The 16,250-nt window shown below is 43.8% G+C and overlaps 1 protein-coding gene across 1 annotated transcript in view; it reads right to left on the bottom strand.

Moving 5' to 3' along the window:
* LOC130276609 (cholesteryl ester transfer protein-like) overlaps positions 1–15,600 on the bottom strand; it is a 264,288-nt gene extending 248,688 nt beyond the window's left edge. Inside the window, exon 1 of the mRNA XM_056526212.1 lies at positions 15,520–15,600. The gene's annotated coding sequence lies outside the window, so the exon portion shown is untranslated. The remainder of the gene's footprint in view (positions 1–15,519) is intronic.
* Between the last annotated feature and the right edge of the window lie 650 nt (positions 15,601–16,250).

Raw genomic sequence — 16,250 nt, 5'->3', positions numbered from 1 at the left:
AAACCCTTCCTATTGGAGGTTGATGCCTCCTCAGTGGGAGCTGGAGCTGTTCTTCTACAAAAAAATTCTTCCGGGCATGCTGTCACTTGTGGTTTTTTCTCTAGGACCTTCTCTCCAGCGGAGAGGAACTACTCCATCGGGGATCGAGAGCTTCTAGCCATTAAATTAGCACTTGAGGAATGGAGGCATCTGCTGGAGGGATCAAGTTCTCCTGTTATTATCTACACCGACCACAAGAACCTCTCCTACCTCCAGTCTGCCCAACGGCTGAATCCTCGCCAGGCCCGGTGGTCTCTGTTCTTTGCCCGATTTAATTTTGAGATTCACTTTCGTCCTGCCGATAAGAACATTAGGGCCGATGCTCTCTCTCGTTCCTCGGATGCCTCAGAAGTTGAACTCTCTCCGCAACACATCATTCCACCTGACTGCCTGATCTCCACTTCTCCTGCCTCCATCAGGCAGACTCCTCCAGGAAAGACCTTTGTTTCTCCTCGCCAACGCCTCGGAATCCTCAAATGGGGTCACTCCTCCCATCTCGCAGGTCATGCGGGTATCAAGAAATCTGTGCAACTCATCTCCCGCTTCTATTGGTGGCCGACTCTGGAGACGGATGTTGGGGACTTTGTGCGAGCCTGCACTATCTGTTCCCGGGATAAGACTCCTCGCCAGAAGCCCGCTGGTTTTCTTCATCCTCTGCCTGTCCCCGAACAGCCTTGGTCTCTGATTGGTATGGATTTTATTACTGATTTACCCCCTTCCCGTGGCAACACTGTTATTTGGGTGGTCGTTGATCGATTCTCCAAAATGGCACATTTCATCCCTCTTCCTGGTCTTCCTTCTGCGCCTCAGTTGGCTAAACAATTTTTTGTACACATTTTTCGTCTTCACGGGTTGCCTACGCAGATTGTCTCGGATAGAGGCGTCCAATTCGTGTCTAAATTCTGGAGGGCTCTCTGTAAACAACTCAAGATTAAATTAAATTTTTCTTCTGCATATCATCCCCAGTCCAATGGACAAGTAGAAAGGATTAACCAGATCTTGGGTGATTATTTGCGACATTTTGTTTCCTCCCGCCAGGATGACTGGGCAGATCTCCTCCCATGGGCCGAATTCTCGTATAACTTCAGGGTCTCTGAGTCTTCCTCCAAATCCCCATTTTTCGTGGTGTACGGCCGTCACCCTCTTCCCCCCCTCCCTACCCCCTTGCCCTCTGGTCTGCCCGCTGTGGATGAAATTTCTCGTGACCTTTCCATCATATGGAGAGAGACCCAAAATTCTCTCTTACAGGCTTCATCACGCATGAAGAAGTTCGCGGATAAGAAAAGAAGAGCTCCCCCCGTTTTTTCCCCTGGAGACAAGGTATGGCTCTCCGCTAAATATGTCCGCTTCCGTGTCCCTAGCTACAAGTTGGGACCACGCTATCTTGGTCCTTTCAAAATTTTGTGTCAAATTAATCCTGTCTCTTATAAACTTCTTCTTCCTCCCTCTCTTCGTATCCCTAATGCCTTTCACGTCTCTCTTCTCAAACCACTCATCCTCAACCGTTTTTCTCCCAAATCTGTTCCTCCCACTCCTGTTTCCGGCTCCTCGGACATCTTCTCGGTCAAAGAAATTTTAGCTGCCAAAAAGGTCAGAGGGAAAAATTTTTTTTTAGTGGACTGGGAGGGTTGTGGTCCTGAAGAGAGATCCTGGGAACCTGAGGACAACATCCTAGACAAAAGTCTGCTCCTCAGGTTCTCAGGCTCTAAGAAGAGGGGGAGACCCAAGGGGGGGGGTACTGTTACGCCGAGCGCTCCGGGTCCCCGCTCCTCCCCGGAGCGCTCGCTTCACTCTCCCCGCGGCAGCGCTCCGGTCACGTCCTCTGACCCGGGGCGCTGCGATTCCGCTGCCAGCCGGGATGCGATTCGCGATGCGGGTAACGCCCGCTCGCGATGCGCACCCCGGCTCCCCTACCTGACTCGCTCTCCGTCTGTTCTGTCCCGGCGCGCGCGGCCCCGCTCCCTAGGGCGCGCGCGCGCCGGGTCTCTGCGATTTAAAGGGCCACTGCGCCGCTGATTGGCGCAGTGGTTCCAATTATTGTATTCACCTGTGCACTTCCCTATATCACCTCACTTCCCCTGCACTCCCTTGCCGGATCTTGTTGCCTTAGTGCCAGTGAAAGCGTTCCTTGTGTGTTCCTTGCCTGTGTTTCCAGACCTTCTGCCGTTGCCCCTGACTACGATCCTTGCTGCCTGCCCCGACCTTCTGCTACGTCCGACCTTGCTTTTGCCTACTCCCTTGTACCGCGCCTATCTTCAGCAGCCAGAGAGGTGAGCCGTTGCTAGTGGATACGACCTGGTCACTACCGCCGCAGCAAGACCATCCCGCTTTGCGGCGGGCTCTGGTGAAAACCAGTAGTGGCTTAGAACCGGTCCACTAGCACGGTCCACGCCAATCCCTCTCTGGCACAGAGGATCCACTACCTGCCAGCCGGCATCGTGACACTGGATACACTTGGGTCAAGAGTTAAAGGGGTTATCCAGGAAAAAACATTTTTTTTATATATCAACTGGCTTCAGAAAGTTAAACAGATTTGTAAATTAAAAACTTAAAATTAGGTGCAGCTCACAACAGAAGGACCAAGGCATTTAAAGCTAAAGACGGACCCCACCGGCAACAATAATATATAATAATGAAAATCTATAGCTTATGCCTCTAGGACCTCACCAATGGTGCGGGCAATGATAGATATAACAGCGTTTACTCAGAAATTGTTTTTTAATTCAGATTATAAAATATAGAATGTAATATATAAATATATAAAACAATAACAAAATATCACATTACACTGGCACTATCTGATGAAAATCTCACTGGGCCCTAGTGAGATATCCTAAATAAAATATAAAAAAAAAATATAAGAATAAATTGGTGTTCTAATGAGTCCATGAATCTGCAGATAAAAAATAAAAATAAAATCCGCAAAAGGTGTGGATAGATGTTTAGTTTTGTGGCAGAAATAAATTGTAAGATAAAGTCAATAAAAAAAAAAAAGGAATAGATGATAGCCGCCGGGAGGCAGGTAAGGACTATCCTGCCGGGAGGCAGGTAAGGACTATCCTGACTGTTTGAACCCCAGCAAGTGGTCCAATCAGTCACCTGCAGCAATGCTTATGTCTAAAATGCTGTGATCAGTATTGATCACCGCATCTTAGGGGTCAATGGCAGACATCAGCACGAACGCTCATGTCCACCATTACCAGCGGGACTTGGTGTTCAGCAAGGGAGCACAGCTCATGTATAGGACATACATGAACATCCTGGTGCATTAGGTACCAGTGCATCAGGATGTACATTTACGTTCATTGTCTTAAAGGGGTTAATATGTCAGCTCCCTCTTGGTAATTTAAATATTTGTATTACTTCCCTTTCATTTGGCCTCCTTAAAGTATAAAATATCTGTGGATATGCATTAGACATAGGTTTTAGGATCTCTTTCATATAAACTAAATGCCACTATTGCATGCTTTAAAATAAGTTATATTTTATTAAATTACCCTATATGTCATAGATTGGAAGGAAATTTCTTCTTAAGTCTTATAATTTACAAAAAATGTTGTTTCTCTTACAGTGTGTCCCTATTGTAGTTCCGAATTATTACTTTTATTTAGCAGCCATTCTCAAAATATTTATGGATTTAGAAGAGATCACATGCCTCGTACAGCCAGGTCCCCAGTTGAAACATAGGTGGCGGCTTTGTGTTACCGGATCTATATATTTGTTATATAGCTATACATTTGTCTCAACTGACAGTTTAAGTCACTTGGCTAGATTTCAAGCCAAAACTCCAGAAAGAGGAAGCAGGAAGTGAGACATCTGTCTGGATGAGCTCCAGTATTCTTCTCCATGTGTGCAAAAACCTTCTCCATGCATAGGTTGTTTATGACCGCTTAGTAAAGATGCCAAGTCCAATACCTATATCACACGTAGTCCTAAGGAACATGGTTAGCTGAAGAGGCAAGAACATTTTTCACCTGGTTTAAGGAGAATTTGAAAAAACAGGCAAAAACATCATTATGGAGAATTCTCCTTCATCATCTCTTACTCAGACTCATGTCTCATATAATTCAAATGCTATTGATAAAGATTGGCAGAAAAACTTATAAAACCAGTTAAAAAGTGATTGGAAATTAAAGATGATGAAGATTCTGTTCAAGACATGGAAAGTCTATTCTATTTTCCGAAAAGGAGATCCAGCATTCTACCTGCTCGCCTTGTCCTCAATACAGCGATGGAAAGGGAGTAAAAGAAGCTGGATACACTTGGGTCAAGAGTTAAAGGGGTTATCCAGGAAAAAACATTTTTTTTATATATCAACTGGCTTCAGAAAGTTAAACAGATTTGTAAATTAAAAACTTAAAATTAGGTGCAGCTCACAACAGAAGGACCAAGGCATTTAAAGCTAAAGACGGACCCCACCGGCAACAATAATATATAATAATGAAAATCTATAGCTTATGCCTCTAGGACCTCACCAATGGTGCGGGCAATGATAGATATAACAGCGTTTACTCAGAAATTGTTTTTTAATTCAGATTATAAAATATAGAATGTAATATATAAATATATAAAACAATAACAAAATATCACATTACACTGGCACTATCTGATGAAAATCTCACTGGGCCCTAGTGAGATATCCTAAATAAAATATAAAAAAAAAATATAAGAATAAATTGGTGTTCTAATGAGTCCATGAATCTGCAGATAAAAAATAAAAATAAAATCCGCAAAAGGTGTGGATAGATGTTTAGTTTTGTGGCAGAAATAAATTGTAAGATAAAGTCAATAAAAAAAAAAAAGGAATAGATGATAGAGTATCTCTCACCACTGCTTCTGGCTTGATGAATTTTGATGGATGAATCGCAGCCTTATGTTCCTCATGTGCCCCAATGTGATGGAGGGGGGCACAGGTTGGTATGTCTCCCTTAGCAGCCCCGTTGGCAGGGGGGCATAAATAGATGTTGCGTACCGTGAGCTCCGTTGGCGGAGGAGCATGCAGCAGATTTCAGCGCTGGGGACCTCGTTCGCTGGCCGGCTTAACACAGACGGCACTAGTCTGGCACTCCGGAAGGAGTGTCAGTTGGCTCAGGAGCGACAACGGGTCTGGCGGTGATGGTACGCCGGGAGCGATGGAAGGTCCGGGATTGGCGTCCTACGTGGAAGCAGGAGGTGAGGCTGTGCGATGCAGTAGATGGCAAAGTTGCAGCCAGGCAGGGCGGAGTAAGACAGATTTAACTCCTCTGTTGCCAAAGACGAATAGGTTTGCAGATGGACACTGATGGTAGCTGTGTGAACAGTGGCAGATTTCTAAACGCGTTTCGGGGTACTGGGAGACATGAACCTCCGACCCCTTCCTCAGTAGAAATGTGTATAAGATTTGTAAATTATGTGTAGAAAAAATATTGCCCGGACCTTCCAAGGTAGTGTAATCAATTAAATATAGAATATGGATAACTGGGTCGTGCTCCAATAATAATTCAAAATAATTATTTATTTAAAATGTATTCTAATACAGTGCATTACTCCTCACACTGCCGGCGGGGATGCGATTCACATAGCGGGACGCGCCCGCTCGCGAATCGCATCTCAAGTCACTTACCTGTCCCGATCCCCGGCTGTCACGTCCTGGCGCGCGCGGCTCCGCTCTCTAGGGCGCGCGCGTGCGCCAGCTCTCTAAGATTTAAAGGGCCAGTGCACCAATGATTGGTGCCTGGCCCAATCAGTCTAATTAGCCTCCACCTGCTCCCTGCTCATATAACCTCACTTCCCCTTCACTGCTTTGCCGGATCTTGTTGCCTTGTGCCAGAGAAAGCATTTAGTGTATGTCCCAAGCCTGTGTTCCAGACCTTCTGCTGTTGCCCCTGACTACGACCCTTGCTGCCTGCCCTGACCTTCTGCTACGTCCGACCTTGCTCTTGCCTTGTCCTTTTGTACCACGCCTGTCTCAGCAGTCAGAGAGGTTGTGCCGTTACCGGTGGATACGACCTGGTTGCTACCGCCGCAGCAAGACCATCCCGCTTTGCGGCGGGCTCTGGTGAATACCAGTAGCAACTTAGAACCGGTCCACCGATACGGTCCACGCCAATCCCTCTCTGACACTGAGGATCCACCTCCAGCTAGCCGAATCATAACAGTAGATCCGGCCATGGATCCCGCTGAGGTGCCTCTGCCAAGTCTCGCTGACCTACCCACGGTGGTCGCCCAGCAATCTCAGCAAATTGCCCAACAAGGACAGCAGCTGTCGCAGTTGACCGCCATGTTACAGCAACTTCTGCCACTGCTACAGCAGCAACCATCTCCTCCGCCAGCTCCTGCACCTCCTCCGCAGCGAGTGCCCGCTCCTAGCCTCCGCTTGTCCCTGCCGGACAAATTTGATGGGGACTCTAGACTCTGCTGTGGTTTCCTGTCTCAATGTTGCCTACATATGGAGATGTTGTCGGACCAATTTCCTACAGAACGGTCTAAGGTGGCTTTCGTAGTTAGTCTTCTGTCTGGAAAGGCCTTGTCTTGGGCCACACCGCTCTGGAACCGCAATGATCCTTCCACAGCCACAGTCCAGTCCTTCTTCGCTGAAGTCTGTAGTGTCTTCGATGAGCCAGCCCGGGCCTCCTCTGCCGAGACTGCTTAGCTGAACCTAGTCCAAGGAACTTCTTCCGTAGGCGAATACGCCATTCAGTTTCGTACCCTTGCCTCAGAGCTAGCCTGGAACAATGAGGCCCTCTGCGCGACCTTCAAGAAAGGCTTATCCAGCAACATCAAAGATGTACTGGCCGCACGAGAAATTCCAGCTAACCTGTCAGAACTTATCCTTTTGGCCACCCGCATCGACAAGCGTTTTTCTGAAAGACACCAGGAGCTCCGCCAGGAAAAGGACCTTGATCTCTGGGCACCTCTCTCCCAGTATCCTTTGCAATCTACCCCTGTGCCTCCCGCCGAGGAGGCTATGCAAGTGGATCGGTCTCGCCTGACCCATGAAGAGAGGACTCGCCGTAGAGATAAAAATTTATGTCTGTACTGCGCTAGTACCGAACATTTCTTAGTGGATTGCCCTATTTGTCCTCCACGTCTGGGAAAAGCACGCACGCACCCAGCTCACGTGGGAGTGGCATCTCTTGGTCTGAAGTCTGCTTCTCCACGTCTCACTGTGCACGTACGGATTTCTCCTTCTGCCAACTCCTCCTTCTCAGCTGTGGCCTTCTTGGACTCTGGTTCTGCGGGAAATTTTATTTTTGCCTCTTTTGTTAATAAGTTCAACATCCCTGTGACCCGTCTCGCCAAGCCGCTCTACATTTCCTCGGTCAACGGAGTAAAATTGGACTGCACTGTGCGTTACCACACAGAACCCCTGCTCATGATCATTGGACTGCATCACGAAAAAATTGAACTTTTTGTTTTGCCCAACTGCACCTCTGAAGTCCTCCTCGGTCTGCCATGGCTCCAACGCCACTCTCCTACCCTTGACTGGACCACCGGGGAGATCAAGAGCTGGGGTGCTTCTTGCCGCAAAAAATGCCTCACGTCTGCTCCCAGTCCCGTCAGTCAAACCTCAGTGTCTCCTCCTTTACCTGGTCTCCCCAAGGCCTATCAGGACTATGCCGTGCCTCCTCATAGCCCCCGTCCTGGTCACACTCTGCCCCGAGCCAAGCTTCACCCTCTGCCCCCCTCCCCATTCCCACTCCTTCTGAACTGCCTGTCGTTGATGAGTATACCCAGGACTTCTCCGTCTTCCAGAAGGAAACTGTACAATCGCTTCCAATGTCCTCGTCCCATGTGGAGCGACAACCGGACAAAAAGAGGGGGAGACCTAAGGGGGGGGGTACTGTTACGCCGAGCGCTTCGGGTCCCTGCTCCTCCCCAGAGCGCTCGCGGCGTTCCTCTCTCTGCAGCGCCCCGGTCAGACGCGCTGACCGGGAGCGCTGCACTGACACTGCCGGCGGGGATGCGATTTGCATAGCGGGACGTGCCCGCTCGCGAATCGCATCCCAAGTCACTTACCTGTCCCGGTCCCCGGCTGTCACGTCTTGGCGCGCGCGGCTCCACTCTCTAGGGCGCGCGCGTGCCAGCTCTCTAAGCTTTAAAGGGCCAGTGCACTAATGATTGGTGCCTGGCCCAATCAGTCTAATTAGCCTTCACCTGCTCCCTGCTCATATAACCTCACTTCCCCTTCACTGTTTTGCCGGATCTTGTTGCCTTGTGCCAGAGAAAGCGTTTAGTGTATGTCCCAAGCCTGTGTTCCAGACCTTCTGCTGTTGCCCCTGACTACGACCCTTGCTGCCTGCCCTGACCTTCTGCTACGTCCGACCTTGCTCTTGCCTTGTCCTTTTGTACCGCACCTGTCTCAGCAGTCAGAGAGGTTGTGCCGTTACCGGTGGATACGACCTGGTTGCTACCGCCGCAGCAAGACCATCCCGCTTTGCGGCGGGCTCTGGTGAATACCAGTAGCAACTTGGAACCGGTCCACCGGTACGGTCCACGCCAATCCCTCTCTGACCCAGAGGATCCACCTCCAGCCAGCCGAATCATAACAGGTTGTCTATTTATAGGAGCACGAATCCCATGAATCAACAAAGTTCCAAGTAATATCAAAAACATGACATGGATAATCAAAATAATTACCTAGAGAGCAAAAATAAAGATATATGTATATATGTGTGAATACCGTCTGAAACGGAAAATGTGTGTTTTAGATTACCTATCACAAAATTGTGAATATAGGTGAAGCTAACTGAGCTACTAATGATATTATAAAACATATATAATTCAGTATCTTTCACACAGTTGAAAGAAACTTATACAATGTAAAAGTGAACATTACTACAAAAAAGATTTAGGAATCTTTGAGAGAAGTACAATCACATAAATAAAATTGAATATATCACAAAATATTGAAAAGAAATAAAAAATGAAAAATGAAAAAATGAAAATGAAAATAAAAATCCATGCTATAAAAGCATTATCAGACAATAACAGAAAAAAATGATTACAAAATAAAGATAAAAATGAAAAAGAATGATAAAAATAAATAAAAATAGAAATAAAAATAAAATGAAATAAAAATAAATAAAAACGAAAACGAAAATGGAATAAAAATTAAAAGTAGAAATGAATATACATAATAGAAATGAAAATAATAATGAAAATAATAATAAATGTATATAGAAATAATAAAATTCAAATAAATATAAAGATACATATGAAAATAAAAATAAAAATGGAAATGAAAATAAAAAATAAAAAATAAAAATAAATAAAATACAAATTCATAACAAGGTGTGAATATAGAGGATGGAGTCGGTCCATGGGGCACCCCCCCCCCCCCCAACTAATACAGGGGTGATCCCATGGGCCAAGTATATCCCCTACAGAAATCCAAATAGTTCAAAGCTGGAGTTGAGTCCCCCTGGTTCTAAAGTTGCAAATTCAAAAATCTTCTTACTTTCAGCCTTGGACATTTTGAGCAGATAACTGCGACCACGCCAATCTTGTTTAACTAGTTGGAAACCAGTGAAGGAAAGGGAGGACATATCGCTATTGTGAATGGTAGAAAAATGAGCTGATAACGGATGTTTTAAGTTTTTATTTTTGATGTTGTTGAGATGTTCTGCTATCCTCATTTTGAGGGCCCTCTTAGTACGGCCCACATCCTGTTTTTTACAGCCACATTCGATTATAGCACACCTTTTGAATTACAGGTAATTAGCTCTTCTATTTTCCATTTAAACGAATTGGTTTTAGAACAGATCTCTAGAACTTTTTTAGGACCCTTAATTTTCATTCAATTCGCACATGTCCCACACCTCACAAATCCCTTTGTATTTAACCAAGTGGCATTTTGTTTCCTTAAGGGGGCTTTTATGGATGGTGCAACAGTAAGGCCCAAATTTGGGGCCCGAGTATATACTATCGGGGGACGTGATGGTAAAAGTGCCCCCACCTCACGATCTTGTTGTAACAAGTGCCAGTGTTTTCGTATTATTTTTTCTACTTTTTTATATGAATTATTAAAGGGAATTACTAATTTTCCTCCAAAGTCGGCTTCCCTTTTTTCTTTAGTATTTTCAAAAAATGTGGTCCTATCTAATGATTTGATATTTTCAAGAGATTGTTCTAGAAGCTGATCAGGATATTGTTTCTCCTTAAATTGATTTGTAAGGAGACTGGCCTCGACCAAAAATTGGTCATCTGAAGTACAGTTTCTTTTTAACCTTTAATCAAAGGTTAAAAAGAAACTGTACTTCAGATGACCAATTTTTGGTCAAGGTCAGTCTCCTTACAAATCAATTTAAGGAGAAACAATATCCTGATCAGCTTCTAGAACAATCTCTTGAAAATATCAAATCATTAGATAGGACCACATTTTTTGAAAATACTAAAGAAAAAAGGGAAGCCAACTTTGGAGGAAAATTAGTAATTCCCTTTAATAATTCATATAAAAAAGTAGAAAAAATAATACGAAAACACTGGCACTTGTTACAACAAGATCGTGAGGTGGGGGCACTTTTACCATCACGTCCCCCGATAGTATATACTCGGGCCCCAAATTTGGGCCTTACTGTTGCACCATCCATAAAAGCCCCCTTAAGGAAACAAAATGCCACTTGGTTAAATACAAAGGGATTTGTGAGGTGTGGGACATGTACGAATTGAATGAAAATTAAGGGTCCTAAAAAAGTTCTAGAGATCTGTTCTAAAACCAATTCGTTTAAATGGAAAATAGAAGAGCTAATTACTTGTAATTCAAAAGGTGTGCTATATATAATCGAATGTGGCTGTAAAAAACAGGATGTGGGCCGTACTAAAAGGGCCCTCAAAATGAGGATAGCAGAACATCTCAACAACATCAAAAATAAAAACTTAAAACATCCGTTATCAGCTCATTTTTCTACCATTCACAATAGCGATATGTCCTCCCTTTCCTTCACTGGTTTGCAACTAGATAAACAAGATTGGCGTGGTGGCAGTTATCTGCTCAAAATGTCCAAGGCTGAAAGTAAGAAGATTTTTGAATTTGAAACTTTAGAACCAGGGGGACTCAACTCCAGCTTTGAACTATTTGGATTTCTGTAGGGGATGTACTTGGCCCATGGGATCACCCCTGTATTAGTTGGGGGAGTGCCCCATGGACCGACTCCATCCTCTATATTCACACCTTGTTATGAATTTGTATTTTATTTATTTTTATTTTTTATTTTTTATTTTCATTTCCATTTTTATTTTTATTTTCATATGTATCTTTATATTTATTAGAATTTTATTATTTCTATATACATTTATTATTATTTTCATTATTATATTAATTTCCATTATGTATATTTATTTCTACTTTTAATTTTTATTCCATTTTCGTTTTCGTTTTTATTTTTTGTATTTTTATTTCATTTTATCTTTATTTCTATTTTTATTTATTTTTATTTTTATCATTCTTTTTCATTTTTATCTTTATTTTTTAATCATTTTATTTTCTATGTTATTGTCTGATAATGCTTTTATAGCATGGATTTTTATTTTCATTTTCATTTTTTCATTTTTCATTTTTTATTTCTTTTCAATATTTTGTGATATTTTCTATTTTATTTATGTGATTGTACTTCTCTCAAAGATTCCTAAATCTTTTTTGTAGTAATGTTCACTTTTAGATTGTATAAGTTTCTTTCAACTGTGTGAAAGATACTGAATTATATATGTTTTATAATATCATTAGTAGCTCAGATGACTCTGGTGACACCTGTCTCGGGAAACGCCCAGTTTAGAAGCAAATCCCCATAGCACACCTCTTCTAAACTGGACGTTTCCAGAGACAGGTGTCAGAGAGCACTTAGACAGAAAAGAACAACCTTAACTTCTGAAGCTCATAAGTACTGAAAGGATTAAGATTTTTTAATAGAAGTAATTTACAAATCTGTTTAACATTCTGGAGCCAGTTGATATATATAAAAAAGTTTTTCCCTGGAATACCCCTTTAAATCTATATACAGATTAGATCCCGCAAATTCAGAACAATAAAAATTACCATATAAAGTTAATCTTTCTTACCTTCAGACGATTCAGTTCTCCTAAAAAATCCAATAGTTCATAAAGCGCATACCTTTCTAAAATAATTTCATTGCAGTTTAGCGTCTTAACAAATGGAGGAGATGTCATCAATGCCTTTGGTCAGAGTTGTGAGGAAGATGAAGTCCTACTAGCAAATTTCATCCCTGAAGCCAGCAGCTGACTATCCATGGGATTTTTCCTCTTGATATCTTCAAGAGAGCAGCCAAAAATATGGCCCTTGCTAATTCAGCCCATAGGGCTATTTGGCTGAAACCATGAACCGTTGATTCTGCTTCAAAGAATAATTTTGGTTCCCTGCCCTATGTGTAGGTGGAAGGTTGATCAATTTTGTTACTGCTTGGAAACATGTTACCTCATGAGTATTAAAGGGGTACTCCGATGCAAAACATCTTATCCCCTATCAAAAGGATAGGGGATAAGATGTTAGATCACAGGGATCCCGCCACTGGTGACCTCCGCAATCTCCGGGCCGACAGCAGTGGCATCTAGAGCACGGGAGCATGACATCACGCCACGCCCCCTCCATTCATGTCTATGGGAGGGGGCGTGATGGCTAGTACGTAGCTGTCACACCTCCTCCCATAGATCTGAATGGAGGGGGCACCGCGGCTGTAGTGGCCAGTCATCAGGCATGCAGAGGAGTTCGCTCCGTGCACGGATGACCGGGGTGCCGCACCAGCTATCGCAGGGGTCCCCAGTGGATGGATCCCGGCAATCTAACATCTTATCCCCTATCCTTTTGATAGAGGATAAGATGTTTTGCACCAGAGTACCCCTTTAAATACCATAAGAATGGTTATGCTCTTGACTTTTTCACCTGCCAAGAAGACTTATGCTAAATCTAGCAAAAGATCAGCGCATCATAAATCTCTTTATTTTTAGAGAAAGGACCACTACAGAGCTCTGGAAGATTTTTTTTCAAGGGATTTATTCAAGAATTTTTCTTGTTCCCAAACCAGATCAAAGAAATGGCACCTCATCACAGATCTGAATCATCATTTATGCAAAGAGAAATTGAAAATGAATACAATCAAATCTGTTCTCAGTATCCTGCAGACAGGGGAAGTAATAGCACCAGTATACCTCACAGATGCTTATCTCAACATGCTCATTCACAAGAACTCCAGAAAATATCTCAGAGTTGCAGTCATGTCAGGAAATGTAATCAAGCAAACCCACAGCAATATTATCAACAGTAAAAGAAAGTAATTTCCACCTTTGATTTTGTTCGTAAATCCCTTCTGTGCTGCCATTAGCACGAAGAAAAAAGATGGAATTTTACTTACCGTAATTATACTTTCTTAGATTCTAAAGGCAGCACATAAAAATTATTTGCATTAGTTTGTCTATTTTATTACACAGTGTTTTGGTTTCTTAGATGCAGGTTGTCATGGTAACTGTTTGTACCGTATGATTATCCAATAGTTTTTTTTTTTCTAGGTGGGGGGGTCCAAGGGAGGAGTCAAGTTAACTAGAATATCGTGCTGCCTTCAGACTCAAAGAAAGCATAATTACGGTAGGTAAAATTCCAACTTTCTCCATGTATTCATATACAGGAAAGTTTGGAAAAACTGTATTTTCGCTGTTATGGGACTATTACAGATTAATGTTTTTATTATTCAAAAGCTTTTATTGAACAGGAAAAAAATGGGGTGGGCAAAGGGTACAGAAAAGAAGAGTAGGAGAAGGGGTTGAGGAAAATCAACATAACAATGAGTTATAAGGGGCCTTAGATCAAACGAGCCTGCAGGTCCTGCTATAGCGCCAGTGTTCCATTTAGCATAAGAGGGCAAAGACCAATTTGCCTCAGGGTAGCCTCCATGAATCCCACCCCACTCGGTCGAAAGCTTTTTCGGCATCAAGCGACAGCATCATCATTGGGATGCGGTGGATTTGAGCATTGCATAAGACAGTTAAGGCTCATAAGGTGTTGTCACGAGCTTCCCTACCACAGAGAAAACCCACCTGGTCCGGGTGGACTAGGGATCCCAGAAGGCTATCTAGGAGCATTGCAAGGAGCTCAGTGTAAATGTTAGCATCCGTGTAAATTAGGGAGAGCGAGCTTGCACAGAGTTGGCGGCCTTTCCTTTCTTTAGGTAGGACTTTAATGAAGAAGGCAGAGGGGAAAGGGAAGTAGTGGAGATGTTATTGAATGCTGCTAAGAGCCACAGGGTGAGGTCAGGGGTGAGTACTTTGTAGAAGCTGGCAGTGTAGCCCACAGGGCCAGAACTTGAATGGTAGGAAGGAGATGGTTGGTTGGATCTGTTCTATCGTAAAGGGGGCCTCCATTGAGGAAACTGCTTCCACAGGAAGTCTGGGAAGGGTGGTGATGGCAATATACTGTGAGAGACAGAGATAGGATGAGGATGGAGAGGTGGGAGCATCAGGTGTAGGGAGATGTTAGAGTGCAAAATAGTAGTAATGAAAAGCTCTATTATTATCTTCAGTGAAATAATGGAGGGTATTGGAGGGGGATTTAATTGTTGGGACATAGTTTAGGCACATTTATCGCACAGCAGTCGGGCATGAAGGCGCCAAGGTTTGTTCTCCCATTTGTAATACGTTTTACTGCACAACTGTTGGAAGCATTTGTGTTTGGCATCTAAGAGGTGCTTGATTTTATGATTGACCTGGGTCAGTTTACATAACAGCTCTTCCTAGAGGGATGGCTTATGGCGGGACAAGAGACTATGAAGGGAGCCCAAAAGACTTGCTAAGCAGACAGAAGTCTTCTTCAGCTTGGAGCCATGTTTAAACAATACACCCATCAGAATGCACTTCAAGGCCTCTGAGTGCATCTGATGAGGTTGTAGGAGCAGAGGCGTGGTAACAAGCAAAATTAGTTATGGACTGTCTCAGGTCCACCATGCAGGCCATGTCATTAAGTAGGGAGTCAATAAAGGAGTTATCCAGCATTAAAAAACATATCCATATGCGCAGGCTAGGGGATAAGTGTTAGGTCCCATTGGGACCAACTGCTGGGACCCCCACAATTTCCTACCCGATGACCCGGGCCTCTGTATGAATACGGTGTGTTGACTACAACACGAAGCTGTAGCGAACATGCCCCCTCTATGCATCTTCATGGGAAAGCCGTAGATACTGCATTTGTGTATCTCCAGCTCTCCAATGGAGATGCATGAAGGAAATGTGTCGGCTACTGCTTCGTGCAGTGGTCAACACAGCGTCATTTATGGAGAGAGACGTGCCGCCAGGCTGGAGACCACAGGGGGTTCAAGCAGTCAAACCCCCTGTGATCTGACACGTGTCCTCTATCCTGCGGAGGCAGGAAAGGCTGATAAGAAATGGGTAAAATGGTTATAGCAAAGGCTCAGAAGGAGGGAAACGAATTGAAAAAGAAACAAATAGAGAGAGAGCTCACTTCTGAAGAACAGCAACACTAAAGAGCATACACGCACTCACTGCTGGAAAGGTATCTACGCGTCCAGGAGTCCGGGGTCACGGGATCTTGAAGAGACGCTGTGGAGCCCTCAAAAGCAATGCCGGCCGTTTTGTACAACGCTGCATACTTCTTCCAGCCTCGAATCTACGTTATCACGCTGGATTCTTTCATGTCAGGTGGCTGCTGTGGTTCCCAAGGTAACGCATAAACACCAGTGTGGAAAGCGAAAAGGGACAAATCTAGAACAAACCAGCAGGAATATCTGAGGATTACGGAGGACTTATGCAGATTTAAGAAAAAAAATGAAAGTGAAGTAGACATTAAAGAACGGAAATGTGATAAGTTACTTTGAGATAAAAAAAAGTTAATGATTCCAATGCAAGTTTTACATGGAAAAATCAAAGCGGCTCTAAAAGAGGCCCCAGAGGTGGAGGTAGGAGACATTTTCCAAAAAAAAAAGTGAAGCCCCGACTATTGAACAACGGACTCAGATACTAGTGCCTCAAATGATGCCATGAAAGATCCCACTACCGCTCGCCAGCAGGCAGAGAAGAGGGACAACGTACCTTTAGGAGAAAAACAAGGAGAGGGAGGTGTAAGAGGAAGAGGCATAATAAGACCCTATCAAAAGAGGAAGTCCATGTCTTGGAACGACTAGATCAAATAGATAATGTGATTAACATCTCAGACGAATCATTGTCACCTATCTGCCTTATCTAAGGGCTTGAATTTTTGTCTCCAAGAGAAGTTT

This window comes from Hyla sarda, chromosome 6 (genome assembly GCF_029499605.1).
Source record: "Hyla sarda isolate aHylSar1 chromosome 6, aHylSar1.hap1, whole genome shotgun sequence".
Classification (NCBI taxonomy): domain Eukaryota; kingdom Metazoa; phylum Chordata; class Amphibia; order Anura; family Hylidae; genus Hyla; species Hyla sarda.
This window is presented reverse-complemented; position numbering and strand designations above follow the sequence as displayed.